Raw genomic sequence first — 20949 nt, 5'->3', positions numbered from 1 at the left:
TTATTAAGTACCTAATAATAATTTATTTAAATAATAAAAAATATTGAGATCGTTAAAAATAATTAAAAAGAGTTCCATTCAGTGGTCCTAGGTAAGCCATACTTCACTCCACTATTCATTTAGTGACAGCTCGGCAGGTGTTAATGTCATATTAGTCTCAAGATTCGAGAATCGAGACTTAAAAAAATTGACTAATCGGTATTAATGTGTTATAGGTTGTCGTGAAGAGAATTTTCACTTCGCCGACGTCACCTGAGATGAAATCAAAACTATAGCGCGTTTTAACTTTTCCACACCGCCATCTTGTGAGTTTTATTTGAACCCCAAGTTTGAACACCAAATTCGTATAACTGTACGATAGGGAAGAAATATTAGAACACAATCCTTAAAATGTCCGACATTATTAAATGATTTTTGAATTGTTTTGATTTGATTTAATGAGTCCATATTATATTTGTTAGTAGATGACAGAATTGGTCAGTAATACAATATTGCCTTGCCTTTATCCCATTACTTGTGGTCGGCGCAGTTTGCCGTTCTCATCCACTGCTCTCTATCGGTCGTCATGTCTGACCATATTCTTCATTTATCTATTGATCAGTAATACAACCTACTATAAAAAAATTCGACAAAAAATTTTACGAACGATATTTTATGGTAATTTACCAGAACAAGGTTTTCTTTGTGCATCCTAAGTAGTTCTCGACTTTGTCAACACACGTATGCGTTCAAATGAAATAAAAATTCATTCATTTATTCATTTATTCATGTAGGAAACTTTAGCTGCTTATAAACGTAAATTTTTGCATTCATATTTTTTCCTACTGTCCAGTTCAGTGTACAGATTCAACTGTAAAGAACTGGCAAGAAACTCAACTGAAATTCTATTGTTTTTAACCAATTTATTTACATTGTAAATTGTATATAGTGAAAATACTACAATTATGCACGTTTGTCATTCAAGTAATCGTTTAGTTTGTAATAGGCTTTGCTCAATAAATATTATTATTTATTAATAGACGTTTTGTTGCTTAGTTTTAGTTTTCATTGAAAGCTACGAAATATTATATATGTTCCAAATATAAAACAGACTAGTACTATGCAATACAGAAACAATAAGTTTATGTATTATCTAAAAAAAGTCTGTAAGAGCAATAGTGTTCAAATGGTACCTACACTGCCACCTATGGGAAAAGCACGGGTATTATCTCCATGACTTTTTCCTTCTAGGCTTTACACCTGAATTTCACAATTTCAGACCTCCAGTTCTTATACAGTTACTTTAAACCGTATAATATTATTTTAACTTCGCAATAGATGGAGCTTTGGCAAGATGAGAAGGCACTCCATCGAGTATAAGATTCATTTCAAACAAAAATATTTATTTAACTTACAGTGCAACTACTAATGTTATAAACGCGAAAGTTTGTGAGTAGAGATGGAAAGATAGAGAGACATTAGTTACTCTTCACGCTAAAACTACTGAACGGATTTTGATGAAACTTTACAGAAATAGAGTAATATATCAGAATAAAACATATACTATACGTTCAAAATCGACAGAGTCGCAGGTAACAAGTGCAAGCAAGTGAATAATATTCTGCCTACAATTGTAATATTCCTGTCAACTTGAAACCCTTTCATTATTTTACGTCTCCACTATTTTTTTTATTGGGTTGTTTGAGCTATTGTCAGCTGCCTATAACACCTGTAGCACTGCGACCTATATAGATCTATTGTGCTCGCCCTTTTTCAGAGTTCGCTACCTAGACCCGTCAGGGACAAGAATTGAAGGATATTCTTAGGAGCGATGGCTTTTATCTCCTCGGGAAAGAGTATACTTTCCAAAGGAGATATTTCGTTCATACATGAATGGGCTACAACCCGTGTAGTGGTGTTTGCTCTTCAGATTAGCAAAATCTGCAGATTTTGTTGCGCAGAGGCCTAGTTTCGCCATATGTTTGTTTAATTTGCAGTGTCCTGTGAGGGTTCTGGTCATCATGCATATATTGTTTTTTTTTTACTCAACAGCAGTAGTGTATTGGAGTATTTGTTCGAGTAGCCCGATATTAGGGCTTATGAATGTACCAATCCTGGCATTTTCTGCTAGTGATTCAGTGCTTCGTTTGGTTATTAATTTAAGATGTCCCAGTTTTAGGCAACGAGACACGCCACAGATGAGTTCGGGGCCCCGTTGGGCGGTTTTTGCCCAGTTGTCCATTTTCATTGTCTTCAATGTTTGAGTGCCCGGGGACCAAGATACAATTTCTAATAAGTTTAGATTGGACTTCATACGAGTGAAGTGCTAGTAGAGCATGCCTCCACTAACATAGATTTAAGTTACATGTTAAACCAGTCCAAGTTACCAATAAAATTACTAATGCTATTTATTGTAATAGTAACATTATTTCACCGGTATACTCACTACCTAAATAATACATTTTTCTATTATTTTTTATTAGTCATGCTCACTAAAATGGTGGGCCGGATCATTGGGCTCCCTAAAATATGGTCGAGCGCAGTGATGGCTGGCTCATCCGTCATACTCGTGAACGAGTGTAGCTTTTAGGGACTGGTCTGCTCTTATCACTACGACTGATTTAATCTTATTGTATATTTATATTTGACCCTAATAAATTAGTGCTGGTTGGTAGTTTGTATTCACACGTTTCGACTTGTAAATGTAAACTTGCAAGGACTATTTAAAAGAGCAACACACAAGTTTCTTTCTCGTTCTTCTTGTGATGAGACAGTTTTCCGAACGAGCGGTAGATAAAGAAAAAAAATTGTTATGATTATTCAAAGGTGCTTAAACTAAGTTTATTTGAATGAATGATTTTCTATTCTATTCTATTATGTAGTGACACCTCATCACATCATATATAACGATACAGTAGTGAGGTGATAACCAGCGGGACACAATATAAACTTTATTTCTTAACTAGATTCCTAATGGAATGTCGCAAAACAAAGAAATGGTTCCACTGGACGAATTTTCATGGTACCTTTGTTATTATGTTGTTGAATGTTGAAAAAAAAAGTTTATCTACCAAAATTTCACGATCTCAATTACATTTATTAACAACAATTAATTGAAAAATGAATGAATAGTGTACTATTATGTTACAGACGAAGCGCAGCTGCTCCTCCCTTCACTTCGCACCTTCAAATTCAATTCAAAATTCATTTATTCATGGAGGACATTTTAGCCGCTTATGAACGTCAAGTTTTTACATTATAATTTTTTTTCCCTACCGTCCAGTTCGGTATATAGATCTAATTGAGAAGCACTGGCAAGAAACTCAACTGAATTACTTTTTTTTTAAATCCAGTTTTATTTCAATGCATAGGTATACATAGGTGTCTATGTCTAACATTAAATATAATAATAGAAACAGTTCCACTGAACGCATGATTATCTATTCTACTTGAATAATAAAGTTTACATAACTAAATTTCCCGATTTCAATTGCAACAATTGTTAACAACAATTTTGTTAGTTGTATTGTAGTTTAGAACTTAATGTGCTATCGTCGTCGTCGATCTCATATTGTATTATTTTACTGATAAAGGCTATAACAGAATAGCAGAGAGGGTGGACTCACTGCCCTCACTGAGTTATAGACCGTTTTGTCTCATTCATTAGTTTTACATTATATTATTGTATTGTATTAGTTTTTTTTGAGACAAATAAAGATTATTATTATTAATTGCAAAATGAGATTATAATGCATAAAATATTATTAAACGATAATTCAATTATACGCTATATTTTTAACTACCTTTTGCCTGCAGCTTCGCTCGTGTTAATTTATCTCCTCAGGGGTGGAATTTGTGAAAATCCTTTCTATGACGTAGGCATCCCGCCTACGTCATAGTAGCTTTATGCACGCAAAGTCTCAGCCTGATCGGTTTAAAATTGACAAAGTTTCATATAAATTTTCATCCCCTATTTTATCCCTTTGGGGGTAGAATTAATCAAAATCCTTTCTTAGCGGATGCCTACGTCATAACATCTACCTGTATGCCAAATTTTAGCCCGGTCCGTCCAGTGGTTTGGGCTGTGCGTTGATAGACTACGTCAGTCACCTTTGAGTTATATATATTTAGATAATACTACGGCGAGATATATCAAATCTCGTATATATATACATGTATATATATATTACTTCCAACGTGTACTATTATGCTACGAACGAGGCGCAGCTGCCTTTCATTCTCATATTATTAGGTACCTAATAATTTTCCACTATTCATTGCAGCTCAACAGGTTTTTATATCATATTATTCTCGATTCGAAAATCGAGACTTTAAAAAATTGACTAATTGGTATTAATGTGTTATAGGTTGTCGTGAAGAGAATTTTCACTTCGCCGACGTCACCTGAGATGAAATCAAAACTATAGCGCGTTTTAACTTTTCCACACCGCCATCTTGTGAGTTTTATTTGAACCCCAAGTTCGAGCACCAAATTCGAATAGCAGGATGATAGGGGAGAAATATGGTAACAAACAACTTGAACTTGATATTTTTAATCTGCTTTGATTTAATAAGTCCATACCACATTTATTACTAGATGACTGATCAGTAATTGAATGTTTCTCATTTGATTTCAATTACTGAGTCAATGACGTCCTCATTGACTCAGTAATTGAAATCAAATGAGAAACATTTGCACATCGAAGAGGGATGACCGTTTCATCATGTGAACCTACTTCGAAATGGATATTGGACTATTGTCAACGTGCAACAGGAGCACCGATATATTCGTGGGGGAGCTGCCAGTTAGAAGACGAAGACTTAAGCCAGCTAATTTGACTCCAAAAATGCCTGCTACAGGCTCGATACAGAAGGCCGTTCACCGACAAGCTCGCCATCAATTTGCTCGCTGCCTTCATGATTTTTTTAGTGGATGATGATGCACCAGCCTGCGCTAACGGTTTACGCTGACGCTCAAAAGTAATTCAATTGAGTTTCTCGCCAGTTCTTCTCAATTGGATCTATATACCGAACTGGACGGTAGGGAAAAAAATTATAATATAAGAACTTGACGTTCATAAGCGGCTAAAATGTCCTACATGAATAAATGATTTTTGAATTTGAATTTGAATTTGACGAGGCTCTATTGGAAGATGATAAGATGCAGCATGAGGTCAGTTAACCCATCGTGACAAATTCACTAAGAATTTAGCACGATGGTTTCCAGGGGGAACCGCGTGGAGGTCGACCTGACATTGAATATTGTTAGACTTTACAAATAATCCCCTGTTCAATCTTGATTGGGAGGGTGAGCAATGGAGAGTAGTTCTGATTCATGCCTCTTTGTATTTTTAAAGTCTATTAAGCTATACATACAAATAAAATTGGAGTGTCTGTTTGTAATATTGAAATAACCGTTTTTACTATATGCAGGCCGGGGGAGGCCTATGTCCAGCAGTGGACGTCTTCCGGGCTGCGATGATGATGACTATATGCAGATAAATACGGTACATACACCAAAATCATATTAAAAATCTTTTAACAATTTGTCTGTCTGTTTGTTCCGGCTAATCTCTGTCTGATGTAATAAGAAGTAACTTAAGCTACTTTTATTTTAGAAAAATAAAGTATATTCCACGCGGCCGAATTCACGGGTACAGCTAGTATACAATTACCTTTCATCGTACCAACTGCACAATAATAAATATACACATTCACAATAATAATAAATTAAACTTGTTGTCTGTCAAAATTCTTTGTTTTTTTTTTATACCACGATGGTGGCAATCATGCATACGGCCCAAATGGTTACCGTAGCCTATGAACGCCTGAAACACCAGGGGTATCACTTGCGCGTTGCCGACCCTTAAGAAACCTTAATATACCCTTCTTGAAAAACCCCATGCTGTTAGTCTCGTGGGAAAACTTCAGCAGGAAGTTCATTCCACAATTGGTACACGGTATTTGTTGGTATACAAAAACTTGTAAGTAATAAAATTTTTAATATAAAGTACAATTTAAATAGAAAGTATAAAACTATATGGCCAGTACATCAGCAACCGTTGCTTCTCAATATATTTATGAAAATATCATGTATGCCAGGAAGAATATAGACAGTTTCAAAAGAGTTAGTGATTGCACTAATAAAAGCTTATGTAACAATAACAAACTGATTTTACCTACATGTCGTTTGGCTAAAGTTAGTAATTCGTTTCATGGCAATTGCGTAAGGTTTTAGAATAAAATACCAGAGTCTGTTATAAATCTACCAGAAAAAAGATTTAAATGTCAAATAAAAAATTTCCTTTGCAAAAAAGCTTACTATAAAATTGAAGAATTCGTTAACGATAATAATGTTTTTGTAGAAAAATTTTAAATACATAGCACTGACAATATGATCTGATTACACTAATAATGAGTGCGTAGCGATTTCTATGTTGATTATCGCATGCCTCTTACTTGTTACACTGTAATTATTTGTATAAAAAAAAAACATCTATTAAAAAGAGCAACACACAAGTTTCTTGCTCATTCTTCTTGTGATGAATCTGCATTCCGAATGAGTGGTAGAATCAAAATATGACTATTCAAAAGTGCTTGTAATGAGTTTATTTGAATAAAGATTATTTCTATTTCTATTTATTTCTATTTCAACAATAATATCGCTGATTAAATAGAAAATTAACATTTTTCAAAATTAGAAACTAGAATTTCCTCATTTTATATAAGTCAATTAAATGAACCACGCCGTCTTAATCATTATCTAAATACTTTAACAATGATATATAACTGCGGTGTAAATTTTTGTTAAAACTTTAAAGGAAAAAATGTGAGTAGCTTTGACGTGGTCTAGTGTTTTGAGTAGTCATGCTCACTAAAATGTCCAGACTTGTGGCGGGGTGGTGGGCCGGGTCATTGGGCTCCCTAAAATATGGTCGAGAGCAGTAATGGCTGGCTCATCCGTCATACTCGTGAACGGGTGCTGCTTGTAAGGACTGTTCTGCTCTAATCACTATGACTGATTTCCTCTTATTAATTGTTTAACCAGTTTGTTATGTATACAATATTTTTTCCTTTTGGGTATTTAATTGAATTAGTGCTAATTGGTGGTTTGTATTCACACACTTAAACTTAAAAATGTAAAGTAATAATAAAATTATTTAAAAGAGCAACACGCAAGTTTCTTGCTCGTTCTTCTTGTGATGAGACAGCTTTCCAAACGAGCGGTAGATTAAAAAAAAAATGTAATGACTATTCAAAAGTGCTTCAATGTAAGTTTATTTGAATAAATGATTTTCTATTCTATTCTATTCTAATAATTTATATAAATTTAAAATCTTTAAATGCTTGCTTTGTAATAAATGTACATTTTGAATAGTACCATCTATTTAACGGACCGATGTATTTAAAATGAATAAAACATCTGTGTTTAGCTGCAAGTACTTTCAACGTACTATTACGCTGTGGACGTGGCGCAGCTGCTCCTCCCTTCACTTTCACCTCATTAGGTATTTGGGGACCCTCGCGATTTCAGGGACACGAGTATAATAAGTACTTGCTGTACACGCGACTTCGTCCGCGTGGAATAAAACTTTATTTTTCTAAAAACTCTAAGTAGTCTACGTTACTCCTTATTACATCAGCGACCTGCCAAAAAAAGTCCCGTCAAAATCGGTCCAGCCAGTTCAGAGATTAGCGGGAACAAACACACAGACAGACAGACAGACAAAAATTATAAAAAATGTTATTTTGGTGTATGCACCGTATTTGTAATCATATGGATGTAGTAAAAAACTGTTATTTCAATATTACAAACAGACACTCCGATTTTATTTATATATCTAGAATATTGAGGGCCTATACTAGTATAATAACCTGGTAAATGTTTATACCGTTCGATTCCTCGCTCGGTGCTAACATATATATATATATTCATGAGTATGATTGTTTGTATCGGTCTGGGTGTTTTCAATGTATTTGTATCAGTTATCTAGTACCCATAAGACAAGCTTTATCTATCTTAACTTGGGTCTAGACGGCGCTGTCTGAATTGTCCTAAGATTTAGTATCACTAAATAACTATCTGTCCCGGCAAACGTTGTTTTGTCATATAAATTAATAACGCTATAAAAAAATAGGGGTTGGTGATAGAAGGGTGAAAATTTAAGGTTGTATGTATTTTTCAATCCTAAATAATAATAAAATATTATGTAAAATATAAAAAAATAAATTAAGGGGTGGATATCCCTTTAGGGGTATGAAAAATAGATAATAGCCGATTCTTAGACCTACTGAATATGAATATAAAATTTCATAAAAATCAGTCAAGCCGTTTCAGAGAGTATGGTAACTAACATTGTGACACGAGAATTTTATTATATTATATTTAAAAATGTACCCCAATGTACTTTTAAAAATTGGGGTCGACTTAAATAATAGGGTTAACGTTTTAGTACTAAAAAGACTTTAAAATCCGTTATATGTGTCGAAGCAGGGATGTAGAGAGCTGCAGGGAGATATAAAAAAATTTTCGTAACCGTAACCGAATCCGAAATAAAAGTTTCGGATAATATCGGATACGGGCGGAGCCTAATTGAGACACGTTATGTGACCATTTTATTAGCTATTCATATTTTACTTTTGAAATTCCTTAAAAAAATAATATCCGTAACCGAAATTATCCGAAACTATCGGATAATCTGAAATAATGTTATATTCGCATCCGTATCCGGTATAATAATCATTCCTATATCCGAAATTTCATATCCATAACATCCTCGTTCGAAGTATAAAGCATATAGCACTTCACTAATAATTTAGTGGCAGTTTAGGTAATATTAATCTCGATTCGAAAATCGAGACTTGAAAAAATTGATTAATCGGTACTAATGTATGGAGTGTTGTCGTGTAGAGAATTTTCACTTCGCCAACGTCACCTGAAATGAAATCGAAACTATAGCGCGTTTTAACTTTTCCACACCGCCATCTTGTGAGTTTTATTTGAACCCCAAGTTTGAACACGAAATTTGAATAACTGTATGATAGGGAAGAAATGTTTATACGATAGGGAATAATATAAACAAACAATTTGACGTTCCTAAGCCTTTAAAATGTATAAATGAGTAAATGATTTTTCATTTGACTTGATTTAATAAGTCCATATCATGTTTGTTATTGCTTTAAAAATGTTAGCTAAAACATTTTCAAGAAGGGTATATTAAAGTTTCATAAGGGTTGGCAACGCGCATGTGGTACCCCTGGTGTTTCAGGCGTTCATAGGCTACAGTAAGCATTTACCATCAGATGGGCCGTATGCTTGATTGCCACCATGAAGTATAAAAAGAAACGACCATTGTTTTAAGGTTATTTACTAAAACGAGGTTTCCTATGGCTGACCGGACCCCATGTGCTTATTATATTGTGCATATTATATAAAGGCGACGGATGAAAGACGACTGCATGCAACTGAAATGAGAATGTTGAGGTGGATGTGTGGTGTGACAAGAATGGATAAGATAAAGAATGAATACATTAGAGGAAGTATGAAAGTGGCACGGTGTCAGAGAGGTTGAGGACTAATCGTCTATCATGGTATGGACATGTAATGCGTAGGAACGAGGATAATATTTTAAGAAAGATGTTACAAATGAATGTGGATGGTTATAAGTGGCGGATAACCCTTAGCATTTATTACTTAGGGGTATGAAAAATAGATAGTAGCCGATTCTCAGGCTTACTTATTACTGCATATAAAATTTCATAAAAATCGGTTAAGGCGTTTCAGAGGAGTTTGCCGGGACAGCTAGTATATATATATACATAATCTATTCAAATACAGGGTGGCCCATAAGTCACTTTACATTTTGAAAATTAAATAACTTTTTTTCTATTAATATATTTCTTTTTCTCTTTTCAGAATTAAAAAATATAATCCCTGGAAATTTTTATCATGGATAAGTTTACAACAGAACAACGAGTGAACATAATTGAATTTTACTTTGAAAATGGATATTTAATTGTTGCAACGCAAAGTTCGTATATGCGCCATTTTAATGTTCGACATCCCCCTAGTAGGCCTGTAATAAGGATAAGTTCCTTATTACAGGCCTACTAGGCCTGTAATAAGGAAGGCCTGTAATAATACAGGCCTACTAGGCCTGTAATAAGGAAGAAGAAGAACTGAAGCGTTTTCAACAGCATGGCTCTGTAAGTGATAGGACTAGAAGTGGAAGAGGTCTTTCAGTACGTACACGTGAAAGTACTGAAGCTGTGAGCCGTAGCAATGAAGAAAACCCAACTACATCCACTTGAAGGCGTTGTCAAGAACTTAGCATCTCACGGAGTTCTCTGCAGCGCATTCAAAGAGACTTGCACATGTACCCTTACAAGGTTCAAATAGTGCAATCTTTAAAACCAGCAGACTTTCAGAAATGAGTAAATTATGCTGTCAGGTTTTAGAGAGCTTGTTGAACATCAAAATGGCGCATATACGATCTTTGCGTTGCAACAATTGACCATCTATTTTCAAAGTAAAATTCAATTATGTTCACTCGCTGTTCTGTTGTTAACTTATCCATGATAAAAATTTCCAGGGATTATATTTTTTAATTCTGAAAAGAGAAAAAATATATATATTAATAGAAAAAAAGTTATTCAATTTTCAAAATGTAAAATGACTTCTGGGCCACCCTGTACAAATATATATATAGTAATACAACTATTCAAGAATATTTGCGTTGTTATTTACATATACATACATAATTAATATTACTTCATATAAAGTTATTTTTATGTAGTTATAAATTAGATATCTATATATATGTAGGTATGTATATCATCATTACTTAGTACAAAATAAAGTCGTTGTCGCTGTCTGTCCCTACGTATATAGGGACAGAGAGCGACTTACGAGCTTAAATCTTTAAAACTACGCAACGGATTTTGAAGCGGTTTTTTTAATAGATAGAATGATTCAAGAGGAAGGTTTATATACCAATAGAAATAGAAATAGAAATAATCTTTATTCAAATAAACTCATTATAAGCACTTTTGAATAGTCATATTTTGATTCTAGCACTCATTCGGAATGCAGATTCATCACAAGAAGAATGAGCAAGAAACTTGTGTGTTGCTCTTTTTAATAGATGTTTTTTTATATAAATAATTACAGTATAACAAGTAAGAGGCATGCGATAATCAACATAGAAATCGCTACGCACTCATTATTAGTGTAATCAGATAATATTGTCAGTGCTATAGATTTAAAGTTTTTCTATAAAAACATTATTATCGTTAACCAATTCTTCAATTTTATAGTAAGCTTTTTTGCAAAGGAACTGTTTTATTTGACATTTAAATTTTTTCTGGCAAATTTATAACAGACTCTGGTATTTTATTGTAAAACCTTACGCAATTGCAATTGCCATAAAACGAATTACTAACTTTAGCCAAACGACATGTAGGTAAAATCAGTTTGTTATTGTTACGTAAGCTTTTATTAGTGCAATCACTAACTCTTTTGAAACTGTCTATATTCCTTATGGCATAGATGATATTTTCATAAATGTATTGAGAAGCAACGGTGAGGATATTTGATTCCTTAAAACACTCTCGCAATGACTCCCTGGAACCCATACCATAAATGGAGTACATGTACCCTCTTGCGAAGCCGGAGCGAGTAGCTTGTGTACATGTACATACTCGTATAATACGCCTGTCTCACTTTCACGTCAAAACTATTAAAGCGATTTAAATGAAATTTGGCACATAAATAGTCTAGAACCTGGACATACGCTACTTATTAATGGGAATTCACTGTGTGAATTGTCTAGAGGTTATTATTATACGACGACCTCGGTGGTCTAGCGGTCTAGCATACCGCTTTACGACCGATGGTCGCGGGTCGATTCCTCGCACGGCACAAACATTTGTATTCATCAGTATGATTGTTGGTCTGGGTGTTTTCTATGTATAATATGTATATATTTACAAATACAATATCTATGTATATTTATCAGTTAAGCTAGCTAAAGCTTGTGTTATGGGTACTACCCATAACACAAGCTTTAGCTAGCTTAACTTGGGTCTAGATGGCGCTGTGTGCATTGTCCTGAGATTATTATTATTATTATTATAAATGCAAGTGCATTTACAATAATAATAATAATCTCAGTACTATTATTAGGTTTCTATATTTTCTATATTATTAGATCTGTAATAGAATCTCAGATTATTATTATTATTATAAATGCACTTGCATTTATAATAATAATAATCTCAATGCATGCATAACTTTGTATTATGAGTACTTCTCCTTTAGTCGCGCACTCTTGACAGTGTGGTTGTGGATTTAATGATAGTATCTGTTCGTGGTCCTCCTTGGCGACGGAAAAACCGTACCAGATGAAGACAAATTGCGAGAATTTGTCTTCATCTGGTACGGTTTTTAGTACGAGAACATTGTACATGGAACTGCTTTTTTCAGACTACTGTAATGCTGTTGGCCGCAGCTGGACTTTACAGCTTCACCGGACGATAGGGGGCGAGTGCAGGTAACACTCCAAACTAAAGGAAGGACTTATTTTATTTTATTTATTTATTCATTTATTTCAGGCAACTAGGCCCATATTTTAAATACCTTGTAGACTAACATACCTATAATATAATATTTAAAAACTAATACAATAATATTGTCTGTGTGATCACGGCACTGAAGACGGCAATCTGCCACGGTAGCGCCGATACACTACACCTTTCGGCCAGTAGTCCTCTTTAATGAAGGTGGAGCGGATGAAGGTGAAATTCCGCCTGACGGATACGACTTTAGTCTGAGAGCACCGCTAGGGGTTCGAACCTCGGCTCAGGCCGTCGTAATTTCAATACCTGCTTGAATTGGACGGGGAATCGATGGGAGAGGCAGAGAGGTTACCTGAAGGTTGTGCTTATATTAGTATCTGCTGAAACCAGTAACGTATTTATAGGATGGCAAATCAGGAAAAAGCCTCAGGCCTCCAGAAAACCTAAGAGTCTGCGGTCCCGGATCAGACGAGATTACCAACTCGTAACATTTATTATTACACATTTCGCAAAACAATATATTGCGGCACTGACCACGGCAATATACCGTTCCGTCTACATTACGCCACTAAGGAGCAGGACAATGTCGATTATATATGAACCAAGAGTTACCTGACATTGAGGGTGATGCAGCTGGCGGGTCATAACGCGAGTTTCAAGGCGTTTATGGCCCCCACCTTCATGAAGGAGGACTACTGACCGAAGGTTGTTGTTGCGAAGGTGGTGCTGCCGTGGCAGATTGCAGTCATTGCCGTGACCACACAATTTTAATATCTTAATTTGATAACAATCTATGTATGTTAGCCTATAAGGTATTTATAATATGGGCCTAGTAGCATGAAATAAATAAAAATTAATAAAAAATTGTTTATTTATTGAAGTTAATTCGTTTTTATGGTTAAGGGAATGGTGCACCCGTCTGCGCTAACGGTTTGCGTAACGGGGCACCAGTGGAGGATGAGGTGAGGTCAGATAACCCATCATGAGATTATGAAACTTATATGGACCTTCAAAAAGTTGAGAAATATGACCGATTTCAATCTATTGCGAACAATATATTACTCCCTGGCTCAGTCAGTATTCTGTTACTGTATTACAGTCTGGAGTGGAGCTTGTAAAACGCATATGATATCATTAGAGCGAGCTCAAAGATCTCTTCTAAAGACAATGACTTTCAGTCACTATAGATTCCCTACAAAGGCCTTATACCAAAAAAATGTCAGATACTAACAATTAGACAACTATATATATTTCATCTGACTTTAAAACAGTATAACATAACACCATACAATACAAATGACAACAAAAAAAAAACGCACTGTAACTAATATTTGCGGCCCTATCAAATGTCGTACAGCCTTTGCAAGACACCAACAATTTTTCATGTGTCAAACACACCATATAGCCAAAAACAACCTTAAGAAATGGTTATTAACACTAGATTATGAACAGACAGAATTATTGATACGGTAATAGCACTTCTATAGGCGTTTCTAGATTATCACCAATTTCTCAAGACATACACACACACTCACACTCACACACACACATACACACACACACACACACACACACTCCTACGATTACACCAACCTACTTAAATTGTAATATATCATAACAAACTCACTTAAAGTACACCTCAATATGGAAGAGGTCACTGACTTCTGAAACACAGGTATTTTCTATACCTACCTCAGAATTCAGGGACTTCATAATTATTTGTATTTGTAAAAAAAAATTAGATATTAGACAATAAAGATATATTATTATATGAGATACCAGGAATTTATCACGATGGTTTCCAGGTGGAACTGAAATGGGATTATAAATCCACATTACTAACAATCCTCTTTCTTCGACTTGTTACTAAAAGTTAGTTGCAAAAATTATTAAAATTTCATGAAATTTGTTGTAAAAGTTGTGATCTAGTTTTAGAAAGAAATCCAATTAATAATTTCGGAGATATGCGTGGACAAACATACATACGCTTCCAATAATTTGTGTATCCGATTAGCCACGGTCTTTGAACGGTATAGTTACATCGCTGGCCGAGACAGCTTCTGATGCCAACTTTGTATGTTTGTTTGTCTTGTTTTTGTGTATGCATGTTTATATGTTATTATGTGCAGTATTGGTTATTATCTATTTAACTAATAAGAGTATGATTCTACTTATTCTCTTCTGGAGAGCATCTTCTATTGACACTATAAGGATCGGAATTCTGTTGATAATACTACCTGGTAAAATTTAGACTTTATATTTATATATCTACTCATATATATACATTAAGATATAATCTATACACATACCTAAATAAAATTGGTGTGTCCGTTTGTAATATTGAAATAACCATTTTTTATTACATGCATATGAATATGAATACGGTAGATACACCAAAATATTTTTAAAATTTTTGTCTGTCTGGTGGTTCGTTCCGGCTAATCTCTGAAATGACTGGACCGAATTAGACGGGACTCTTTTGGCTGGTAGCTCATGTAATAAGGAGGAACTTAGGCTTATATTTTAGAAAAATATAGTTAATTTCCATGTGTACGAAGTCGCGGGTACAGCTAGTATAGGTATTATGTGACATTTTAATGGTGACATAATAAAAAAAATAATTTCTGTTCGATTTTTTATTACATGCATATGAATATGAAAACGGTAGATACACCAAAATATGTTTAAAAGTTTTGTCTGTCTGGTGGTTTGTTCCGGCTAATCCTGAAATGACTGGACCGAATTAGACGGGACTTTTTTGGCTGGTAGCTCATGTAATAAGGACTAACTTAGGCTTATATTTTAGAAAAATATAGTTAATTTCCACGCGGACGAAGTCGCGGGTACAGCTAGTATAGGTATGTGACATTTTACTGGTGACATTATAAAAAACATAATTTCTGTTCGATGCTTACGATCTTTCAAACACATTTGACTATTAAAATGTCACATAATTATATCTAAATTATAAAATTTCCGCATACGACTACAGCATGCTGTTTTTATCAGGGTATATTAAGGTTTCTTAAGGGTCGGCAACGCGCACGTATCACCCCTGGTGTCTCCAGCGCCCATAGGGTACTGTACTCACTTACCATCAGGTGAGCCGCCGCTCGTTTATTCATATGCTTAAAAAAAATTAGTCTACGGTAATAGAAAGAAAACTACACGAAATAATGTTGTAATTTCTTCATTTTCCTCAGGTACATATCGGCCGTGTAAATTGACTGAATTATTCCAATATCACGAAGCGATACAGTGTTATCTTATAAATAGCTTCATTGTGACGGTAGCTACGTTAAAACAGGGATGAGCAACATCCGCCCCGCCGGCTGCTTGCGGCCCGTTACACATGTTCATACCGCCCGCCAAGTAGTTCTATAATTGAATGAATTTTCCTATTTTCTCCCGTTATAAAATTAATTATTATAATATACCTACTAAACTTTGTATATGCAAACATTTGTATTCATGAGTATGATTGTTTGTATCGGCCCGGCCTGCCAAGCAACACACAAGTTTCTTGCTCATTCTTCTTGTGATGAATCTGCATACCGAATGAGCGGTAGAATCAAAAAACTTTACTATTCAAAAATGCTTATATTAAGTTTATTTGAATAAATATTATTTCTATTTCTATTGTAATGTTTATTCTAGCTTATGAGCACGTTTATTAATACGGTTGCTCACCCCTGTGTTAAATATTTCTCATGCGCTATAAAGTATACTATATATATAAGGTTATATAATTTCAAATATACAAATAGCCTGGTTAGAATGTTAGTGTTTGCACCATAGCTCTAGGGCTATTCATAGTAAATTTAATACTGTTAATAATCATGGTAAAATCCCAAAAGAATCCATTACAGAGGTTACAATAAAACGCAAAATGTATGGGACTATTTCTTAACTGGTATGTTTTCTAACTATTTTAATGCTGTTGGCCGCAGCTGGCCTTTACAGCTTCACCGGACGATAGGGGGCGAGTGCAGATGGCACTCCAAACCTGAGGAAGGACTTATGGAGCAGCTGAAGGACTACTCCCGCCTGACGAATACGACGCCAGTCTGAGGACACCGGTAGGGGTTCGAACCTCAGCCCAGGCCGTCATAATTTCAATCCATCTTTTATCAAACCATACATTTTGCATGACATTTGTAACATAATGCATTTATTATATATTGCTAAGTCCTTTATTATCTCAGTTGCTATGAATCTTGTGTGAAAGATGTTATAATTATGTGTACCAATTGACAGTTAGAACTGTCAAATACATAACAATACATAGTGAAACTGTCTGTTTATATCCATTTCAAACGAGATTGTTAGCAACGGAGTTTTATAAGCGACCCATTACGATATGACAAAATCATACAAACAATTATAATTATATAGATATGCAACAGAATTAATGCAAAATTTATAATACTGAAAGTTTAAAATATAAAGTTTTACGATCTTACACTAACTGAATATTTGTATTCAAACGGATTCAAAGTTTGTTAAACCTTATATATATATATTCAAATAGATATCTTTCTTTTCAGAAGTGGTTAGTTTATTTTTTTTTTTTTATTTATTATGTTTTACAGCTCTGGATGGAAGTCCTTTTAACTCCGTAAAAATTACAAAATTAGCTATTCTTAAATTTTAAGGCTATATTTAAAAACAGAAATAAAGTACAAAATTAGCTATAGTACTTTATTTCTGTTTTTAAATATAGACTTAAAATTTAAGAATCCAATTGGACGTGACGTTCAGAAAAATGAATATTATTATCATTGCCTTGCCTTTATACCATTATTTGTGGTCGGCGCAGTATCTCCACTGATCCCTATCAATCATCATATCTGAGCTTACTCTACTTTTATACATATCATGTTTCCCATAATCCATCTTTACGTCGTCCTCTCCCTTCCTCTATTAATATTCCTAATTGTGATGCATAGTTACATTAATTCTGTTGCATATAGTACAACATATAACAAGAGCATTTATATTATAATATATATATAACTAATATACAAATAAAATGTAATATTGACAATATATTTTTATTTTAATACTACAATGGTAGCTCATCTAGAACCAAATGTATTAATAACTTCATTATTCAAAGAATACAACATAAGATTTTTAATTCACTAAATCACGACTTTATAAGATTTATCAATACTATAGTATAACACTATATACATAAGTGCGTTATGCTGGTTATAACACACGAGGCGGTATTTCAGCCCGAGACGGAGAGGGCGTAATATGGCCGAGTGTTATATACACGTATATTGTATGACGTTTTTCAAGACATTGATTTTGAACAATCTCAAACAAAGTAAAACGAGTGCGTTTAATTTTTTTAAATCAGCGCGAAAAATACTAGCTACAGTCGGTTCGAAAGTTGATGAAAATAGCAAATAGTGCTATTATGGAATATAACTTCACTTGCGTTTGCAATAAGACATTTTAAAATATCTAAGCTAACAGCGGAAATTCGGGAACTTTTTGTAAAAAAAATATCTCGAAAACGGTTACATTTAGGATAGGATGTCTCCTAGTGAAATCTGTCAGAAATGATATATAGTTTATATCATTTATGCCGTTAACGGGAATAGGTCGACTGATCCAGTAACCCTGTATGAGCAACTGGTACTTCTTAGCACGGTTAACAAGCTGACTTATCATTCCCCATACGATGGTAAGTCAGCTTGTTTGTCGATCATATGAAATAAAAAAAACCACGGCCGCAGTCCTAATAAAAAAATTAGTAACTGTACAGGGTCAATAGTAAAGAGTATACTCAGGGCTACACAGCTCTTTTACAGTAGTAAAAAAATTAAAAAACAAATTTTGAACTATTCATGTGACTCATATTTTTATTATGATTTTTGTATATTCTTAAATGACCATAATTATAATTTATCGAGACATTTAATGGTAGTAGGAACTGTTGTTTAACAAATGCTTCCATATAAATAGAAGGCATGTATTAAATATGTGTGTAAACAAAATACATAACTGCCTTTACACGAAACTTTCATTCACGCGCCATCGGGAGCGCGCGCCATTTAGCGCGTGAAAAAAGGCAGCGCGTGACAGTTCGCATTTTACTATTTTCATATTCACTCTTTGACGCATATTAGCGAGACGAATTTATGTCATTTTACTTTCTTTTAAAATTGCTTTTTTTATTTGAAATTTTCCAAAGGGGCCGTTCAAGTATTACGTAAGCACTATAGGGGGGCGGGGGGTCTTTTCTTTGCTTATTTTGGATGACATGGGGGTGTGGGAGTCTGTATGATGATTACGTCATCGGTCGTAATTTACTTTTTTACACGAATGGCAACCCTCACATTGTCTTTGCTAAAAAAACAATACATTAATTGAGAGATGTTTACGTAAGCATGGGTGGAGGGGGTAAGAGCTTTGCTTACTTTTGCTGACAACGGGGGATGGGGGGTAAATAATTGTGATAAATCTGTTTACGTAATACTTGAACAGCCCCAAAGACACATTTAAGATTAATAAACCATTATTAAATATTATATCTATGCTCCGTACTCAGTCCGGCATATTGCAGTGATTAATTACAATGAAACTTGGTTAAGTGGGACCTGGTTAAGTGAGAAACCTATTATTGAGAGTTGCAACGCGGTTCGGGTACTTTTTCATTGACTTCCCACTGTTAATAACTTTTCGAACCTGGTTAAATGAGATTTGAATACTAAATTTTTTTCAATCTTTATCTCTATAATTGGGACTCAGTAGCTCAATTCCCTGTAGATATAAGTGTGACAAATTAATCAGATAAGGGACAGGTTCTGACACGTTTCTTTATTATTTTATTTAATTTGATTTCTCACATGCTTCGTTTGTCAGTACAACTTCAGGTTTTTCCATCTCTAAAAATGGAATAACGGTACATTTCGACTTCTATAAGCGCCCTCTGTAAATGAGATAATCATAATTTTAAACTATTTTAATTGGGAAACTGGATTAATTAAAACGCTTACTAATTGGTACAGAATTCTTGGTTCTTTGAGTACCCAATTAATCAGGTTTCACTGTATTAAAAAAGACGCTAAAGCACGCACGATCGTAGAAAGCGAGATTTCGTTTTTTTACAGCTCGTGCGGTCTTTTACCTTCTTCTTGTCTACATTTACACATTCTTTTCTGCGTGTAAATCGCTTCGCACGTGAATGAGCTCTTATGTAAAGGCTTATGATTTAGTTTGAATTCGTGTTTACAAAACAGTTTTAAAATACATATGTATTTTTTACCTTATGTTTTAAATATTTTAAGTTCAAAAACCATTTTCAGTTTTCCACTTTGTATGTACTTGGGAAATATGTTCACATTTAAAAATATGGGGTTACAATTATTGAATCTGAACAATTAATATCGAGGGATCTACGTATGGTATACCTTTTACAACTGCCCTTGTAATTTAGAGTCAAAACGGATAGGAAATTAGACAATAAACATATTTACGTGTGTACGTAATATATAAATAATACTGCAAATATTGCACGATATTCTCTCACCATTCTCTTCGCAATATTAGACTTTAACTACAACGTCACAAGGTCTTAATTGAAGCATTCACAACTGTTAATTATATCCCACTAAAAGTTTACCACAGAAATGTATATAAAGAAATAGATGTCGTAATTGTTAAACGGCCATTTTCAGTTTTATATTATTCAATATATTGATAATTGTACGGCAATAAGGAGCCGTACAATTACAATTCAGATTTCTTAAACAAGTTTTATATTTAGCGAACCGTATGAATTTCGCATGGATGCATTACAAATCTACATAATCTCAGGGCAATTCACACAGCTGGCGCTGTGTAAATTGCCCTAAGTCCTGAGTTAAGCTAGCTAAAGCTTGTGTACAAGATAACTGATATAAATACATAGATTTGTTTCGTAAATACATACATATTACATATAGAAGAAAACATCCAGACTGATACAAACAATCACTCACGAATACAATTGTTTGTGCCGTGCGAGGAAGCGAACCCGCGACCATCCGATGTAAGGCGGTATGCCAAACTACACCACCGAGGCAGTCTATCTAATAAAAACCCTGCCTGCAATCTCGTTATTTTACAATATTCGATTTTCAATTAAAATTAAAATCACCTATATCCTTCATCATAAACTATAATAACATAAGCTTTGCATTTATACATATCATTACTGTATTTAATAACTAAAAGATTTTTTTTTTTTAAACCCTTAACAAGCGACCCTTCCCGTCTTCACACGGTGCATCCGTTACAAGTCTTTAAACCCTTCAACTTGTTCTATACTATAACACGCATGTATTATACATATAATCCTGCCTCTTGAATCACTCTATCTATTTAAAAAACCGCTTC

The sequence above is a fragment of the Achroia grisella genome, unplaced genomic scaffold (assembly GCF_030625045.1).
Source record: "Achroia grisella isolate CSIRO2021 unplaced genomic scaffold, CSIRO_AGI_Agris_v1 utg1470, whole genome shotgun sequence".
Taxonomy (NCBI): Eukaryota; Metazoa; Arthropoda; class Insecta; order Lepidoptera; family Pyralidae; genus Achroia; species Achroia grisella.
Note: the sequence above shows the minus strand (reverse complement) of the source record.